We start from the raw sequence: 7,144 nt of genomic DNA on the forward strand, positions 1-7,144 counted from the left end.
TTTTTTAAAGTCTGTAATACATTTGACATTCCCTTATAAAGAAGATCCACCTCCATCATGATCTGTTTACGTTGCGGTACATAATGTCCACTACTGCTGTACATGTTGATCATGAAACAGGACAGGCAGCCATGTTATGAGGTCATGGTTCGCAAAGAATAGGCAGCCATGTTATGAGGTCAGGGTTCGCTGGGCACAGGCAGCCATGTAATGAGGTCAGGGTTCGCTGGGGATAATGAACGGCTGTGTTTCTATTCTATTTACTGGTATTAAAGAGATATTTGAGATATGTGTTTAAATGTTAATGTGTGTGTGTGTACTTTTTTATTTTATTTTTTACTTTAGTTTATTTGGTAAATATTTTCTTAACTCTTTCTTGAACAGCATTGTTGGTTAAGGGCTTGTAAAGTAAACATTTCATGGTGAGGTCTACACCTGTTGTATTCGGCGCACGCGAGAAATAAAGTTTCATTTGATTTGAATGTGTGTGTGTGTGTGGGGGGGGGGTCAGTATGCATGTGTATGTGCGTTATGTGTGTCTGTGTGTTTGTGTGTGTGAGTGTGTGTGTGTGTGTGTGTGTGTGTGTGTGTGTGTGTGTGTGTGTGTGTGTGTGTGTGTGTGTGTGTGTGTGTGTGTGTGTGTGTGTGGCGTAAGTATGCATGTGTGCGCGTGTCCAGTGTGTGTGTAGAGTTCAGTGTGTGTGTAGAGTCCAGTGTGTGAGAAGAGTCCAGTGTGTGTGTAGAGTCCAGTGTGTGTGTAGAGTCCAGTGTGTGAGAAGAGTCCAGTGTGTGTGTAGAGTCCAGTGTGTGTGTAGAGTCCAGTGTGTGAGAAGAGTCCAGTGTGTGTGTAGAGTCCAGTGTGTGTGTAGAGTCCAGTGTGTGTGTAGAGTCCAGTGTGTGGGTAGAGTCCAGTGTGTGAGAAGAGTCCAGTGTGTGTGTAGAGTCCAGTGTGTGGGTAGAGTAAAGTGTGTGTGTAGAGTCCAGTGTGTGAGAAGAGTCCAGTGTGTGTGTGGAGTCCAGTATGTGTGTAGAGTAGAGTCCAGTGTTTGTGTGTAGAGTCCAGTATGGGTGTAGAGTAATCCAGTGCAAGAGAGTTAGTGCAGAAAAGGGTCAAGGCAGGTAGTCTGGGTAGCCATTTGTTTAGCTGTTTAGCAGTCTTGTGGTTTGGGGGTAGAAGCTGTTCAGGGTCCTGTTGCTTCCAGATTTGCAGTGGTACCTCTTGCAATGCAGTAGCAGAGAGAACAGTCTATCGCTTCCGTGGCTGGAGTCTTCGACAATTTTTAGGGCCTTCCTCTGACACCGCCTATTAAAGAGGTCCTGGATGGCAGGGAGCTAAGCCCCAGTGGTGTACTGGGCTGTCCGCACCAATCTCTGTAGCGCCTTACGGACAGTTTAACACTTTTTCGTTTACTACATGATTCCATATGTATTATTTCATAGTTGTGATGTCTTCACTATGATTATACAATGTAGAAAATAGTGAAAATAAAGAAAACCCCTTGAATGAGTAAGTTTGTTTGACCGGTTGTGTATGTGAGTGCTACTGGTCGATAGTCATTTAGTCAGGTTACCTTGGCATTCTTTGGCGCAGGGACAGGGACAGGCACAGGGACTATGGTGAAACATGTTACCTGTTTATAGGTCAACCGGCTACGGAGAGCGAGATCACACAGTCCTCCGGAACAGCTGGTGGTCTCATGCATGGTGTTGCTTTAGTGTTGCTTGCCTTGAACTGAACATAGAAGGCATTTAGCTCATCTGGTAGGTTCGTGTCACTGGGCAAATAGACAGTGGTTGTAAATAGACAGCTATCAAAAATATAGATGAAAACTCTTGGTAAATAGTATTGTCTGCAGCTTATCATGAGGTATTCTAACTCAGTGAAAGTGGGAATACATTTATTTTATTACCCAAAGTCGCAAAGAAAATGTTGTGATCCATTTAATAAACACAAGACAGCAAAATGTATAAAAGTGGCAGCAACAGCAACAGGAACAGCGACATCTAGTGGGCAAAACCAGATACTTCCACACTAAATTATTGTAAAAAATGCAAGAGACTTCAATGGCTAATCCCCCCCCCCCCTCCCCTCCCCCCAGAGTCACAGGGATAAAGAAGCAATAGGATGAAGAAGCAATACTCCAAGCCACAGCTCCATACTATACTGGTTGTTAGGGGGGGTTTGTTGGGTGGCTTTTGATCATTTTATTGGATCTCTAAGATCTTACTCATTGTTAGGAAGAATGATGTTCTAAATCAAATCTTTGGTACTATAGCTATTGAAGATTTGAAGACTTTGAATCCTATAAATTAAAATCGTCAATTTTAAAATCGCCACCCCTTCAAATTGTTATAAAATAAATATATTGGCAATTTGGTGCAATCAATTAGCTTAATTTCTCAGAGAGCTAATTATATGTTTCAGTAATGCTAATTTAGTCTACTTCTAACTACATAAATGATTTCAGCACAATCTGAGATGAAGGGTGTCGAAATCCTATTGTGCTCTTTGAGGTGGAACGTACAATCACACAGTGTTGGTAGACTAAGTTATGAAAGAGAGGAATGGAAGGGTGGAGGGAAGGAAGGAAGTGAAGGGATGAAGGGAGGGAGGGAGGGGTAACAGTAGAGGTAGTGGGGGTGGTGTCAATTTAGAAGAAATACGACAGGGTTCATTTCCACTAGTCACTGAGTGACTTCTTTACTTTACTTTACTTGACTGACTTTATTGTCCCCATGGGTAAATTTGGTTGCAGTGTCATGTACACGTTTAAAGTGGCTTTTAATTAAATAACAAAAAACAAATTGACAATACAACTTTCATAACAGTTACCTAGCAATAAAAAGAGATTAGGCTGCTGGCCTTACTGGGTTGATAGGAACATTAACCCAAGCTATTTAGGAGGGATATCACACCTGGCACAAATGATTGTCTAGTTGTGTTTTTCCTGCCGAGGGGTGCCTTATACCTGTGCCCAGAGAGGAATAGAATAAAGTCTGGGTACAGGGGGTTGCTTGGGTCTAAAATGATTTTGTGAGCCTTACAGAGGGCCCTGACCTTAAAGATCTCATCCAGGCCTGTCTGTTTGACTCCAAGTAACTTGCTTGCTGTGGTGATAATCCTTCTCAGCATATTTCTCTGGCTGACAGTGGCATTGCCAAAACAACAAACAATACAAGAAGTTAAAATACTCTCAATGAAAGATTTGTAAAACAGTCAGTACAGTACACTTAACTTCAAAAGATCCCAGCTTTTTGAGAAAGTACAGGGGCAGCAGGGTAGCCTAGTGGTTAGAGCATTGGACTAGTAACTGGAAGGTTGCAAGTTCAAACCCCCGAGCTGTCAAGGTACAAATCTGTCGTTCTGCCCCTGAACAGGCAGTTAACCCACTGTTCCTAGACTGTCAATTATTTATTTTTTTAAACAGTCTTATGTAGATCAGGTCTGTACATTTACTCCACTGAAGCTTATTGTCCAAGAGGACACACAGATATGTATATTCCTCTACAATCTCTATGATCTGTCCTCTGATAGATGTTGCAGAGGTAGGTGTTGTATGCTTCCTGAAGTCTATGGTCTTATTGGCATTGAGGATCAAGTGTGATTCGTCACACCACTCTACAAAGTAATTTAGGACCGGGCCACGGTGTTCCTCGTCATCATGCAACAGGCTGATCAAGGCAGTGTCATCAGCGAACTTAACAAGGTGTCTGTCAGGATGGGAACTAGTACAACTATTAGTGAACAAGATGTACAGGAGTGGGGACAAAACACATCCCTGAGGAGAGCCAGTGTTGGTGTTGTATATGTCTGACACGTGGGGACCTGTTTTGACTCGCTGTGACCACAAAATCAGCCCCCCATCTAAGGAGAAGTCCCAAATGAGTCTCTGTGCCAGAATGTAAGGCTGGGTTGTGTTGAAGGCAGAAGAAAAGTCAACAAACTAAGAGACTAAGGAGACTAAGAATGGCATCATCAACTCCTCTGCTGTGCTGATAGGCAAACTGAAATGGATGGAGGAGCTTCTCGAGAATATGACTTTTCACAAGTTTATCAAGGTATTTCATAACTAAGGATGTCAAGGCAACAGGGCGGTAGTCATTCAGCACAGAGGGACTAGATGCTTTAGGAATTGGAATAATTATTGAGTTTTTCCACTTCAGTTACACCCCGGCCGGTCAGTAAGTGAAAAGCCTGTGTAAATTAAATCCCTCAAACCCCACCAAAGAGACTTTAAATGTGAAGGAATGTCTTCCCTTTTCGCACTGAACTACACTCATCAGCACACACACACACACACACACACACACACACACACACACACACACAGCTCACAGGGGTGGGCAGGAATGTCAGACACACTGCGCCTTTTAGTGGGTTTAGCAGAGGAGACCAAGCAATCCACACAGACACTCTGTTCCATTCACTCACACAGGTAACAGTCTCCGCCATTCACACTGCACACTGTCCCCAGAGGGTAATATACCGTCTCTCTCTATATGTGTGTGCGACTGTGTATCCCTATGTGTGTATGTGTGTTCCAGAAAGTGTGTTTCTGCATGTGTTTGTGTGCGTGTGTGTGTGCGTGTGCGTGTGTTCAGGCCTAAAAGAGGTGATGCTGAGAAAGAGGCACCATTCGTATAGGAGAAGAGTGTGAGAGGGAGGATTGGTTGTTCTCCTTATCAAGAATGTTACACGGACACTTTTACTGTCCCAAGCTCCCGCTACACACCCTATCTGTACATCTTTGACATTATAACTTTATCAGAAAACATTGACTTGCCGGCGTTAATAAAAGTATTAACAAGATTTCTCATGACCAAAATACTTAGAACATAACCCTCCATTTTTCAAGGACAGAATGAACAAGAACTCACTGAAATTCCAAGTAAAAAAAAGCATTTTAAAGCTTATTAATTCAGATTCTACATGGCCTCCCCAATTTAACCACGACAACACCAGACCTACCCATCCAGCCCAAAATACATATTTCGTCCATTCCTTCCTTCTATCTGAAGCTTAGGAGCCTATGAGCAGAGTGGTTGTTAGGGCCTAGCTTCAAGACCCCAGTGTATTATTGATGGTCAAATGACAGGGGGTTAATAGAATGTAGAGGGGCGAGGGACAAAGGTAGGCAATGTTCAGTTAGACAGACAGAGCCATGCAGTCTCTCTCTCCCTCTCTGTGTAAGAGGCTGGTTGAAAACCCCATTCAAGGCCAGGGCTAATGCTGCGTTGCAATTAACTGTGATTACTGGAGCAGAGGGTTCTCTCTCTCTCTCTCTTTCTCTCTCTCTCTCTCTCTCTCTCTTTCTCTTTCTCTTTCTCTTTCTCTCTCTCTCTCTCTCTCTCTCTCTCTCTCTCTCTCTCTCTCTTTCTCTTTCTCTCTCTCTCTCTCTCTCTCTCTCTCTCTCTCTCTCTCTCTTTCTCTCTCTCTCTCTATCAAACACATAGCAATATGCATGCGTTCTGTGATTACTGGAGCAGAGGGTTCTCTCTCTCTCTCTCTCTCTCTCGCTCTCTCTTTCTCTCTCTCTCTCTATCAAACACATAGCAATATGCATGCGTTCTGTGATTACTGGAGCAGAGGGTTCTCTCTCTCTCTCTTGAACACACAGCAATATGCATGTGTTCTTTAAGAGTTACAGACAAGGATGCACTATCAATGCCACACACACAATTCATTGTCCCAAAGCCTGGGAGGAATCAGAGAGCTTAGCTTCCAGGTCAGTAGCTTCAACCCAGCATCACATATACACACACATACATACATACACCCACTGATGCTCACAAGCGCCTGATTGACTGACTATTACCTAAACAGTGTTTTATTTTACTTATTTATTTACATATTACATATTTCTCTGATAAGCTACCCAGAAAAGGGCTAAGAATAGCACATACGAATATACAGTTGAAGTCGGAAGTTTATATACACCTTAGCTGAAAACATTTAAACTCAGTTTTTCACAATTCCTGACATTTAAAAATAGTAGTAAAAATTCCCTGTCTTAGGTCAGTTAGGATCACCACTTTATTTTAAGAATTTGAAATGTCAGAATAATAGTAGAGAGCATTAATGATTTCAGTTTTTATTTCTTTCATCTCATTCCCAGTGGGTCAGAAGTGTACATACACTCAATTAGTATTTGGTAGCATTGCATTTAAATAGTTTAACTTGGGTCAAATGTTTCAGGTAGCCTTCCACAAGCTTCCTAAAATAAGTTGGATGAATTTTGGCCCATTCCTCCTGACAGAGCTGGTGTAACTGAGTCAGGTTTGTAGGCCTCTTTGCTCACGCACACACTTTCCAAGTCCTGCCCACACATTTTCTATAGTTTGAGGTCAGAGCTTTGTGATGGCCACTCTAATACCTTGACTTTGTTGTCCTTAAGCCATTTTGCCACAACTTTGGAAGTATGCTTGGGGTCATTGTCCATTTGGAAGACCCATTTGCGACCAAGCTTTAACTTCCTGACTGATGTCTTGAGATGTTGCTTCAATATATCCACATAATATTCCTACCTCATGATGCCATCTATTTTGTGAAGTGCACCAGTCCCACCTGCAGCAAAGCATCCTCATAATATGATGCTGCCACCCCCGTGCTTCACGGTTGGGATGGTATTCTTCGGCTTGCAAGCTTCCCCCTTTTTCCTCCAAACATAACGATGGTCATTATGGCCAAACAGTTATATTTTTGTTTCATCAGACCAGAGGACATTTCTCCAAAAAGTATGATCTTGTCCCCATGTGCAGTCGCAAACCGTAGTCTGGCTTTTTTATAGCGGTTTTGGAGCAGTGGCTTCTTCCTTGCTGAGCGGCCTTTCAGGTTATGTCGAAATAGGACTTGTTTTACTGTGGATATAGATCATTTTCTACCTGTTTCCTCCAGTATCTTCACAAGGTCCTTTGCTGTTGTTCTGGGATTGATTTGCACTTTTCACACCAAAGTATGTTCATCTCTAGGAGACAGAACGCATCTCCTTCCTGAGCGGTATGACGGCTGCATGGTCCTATGGTGTTTATGCTTGCGTACTTCTGTTTGTACAGATGAATGTGGTACCTTCAGGCGTTTGGAAATTGCTGCCAAGGATGAACCAGACTTGTGGAGGTCTACTATTTTTTTTCTGAGGTCTTGGCT

The sequence above is a fragment of the Oncorhynchus mykiss genome, chromosome 23, assembly GCF_057628025.1.
Source record: "Oncorhynchus mykiss isolate SJ-2025 chromosome 23, ASM5762802v1, whole genome shotgun sequence".
NCBI classification, from domain to species: domain Eukaryota; kingdom Metazoa; phylum Chordata; class Actinopteri; order Salmoniformes; family Salmonidae; genus Oncorhynchus; species Oncorhynchus mykiss.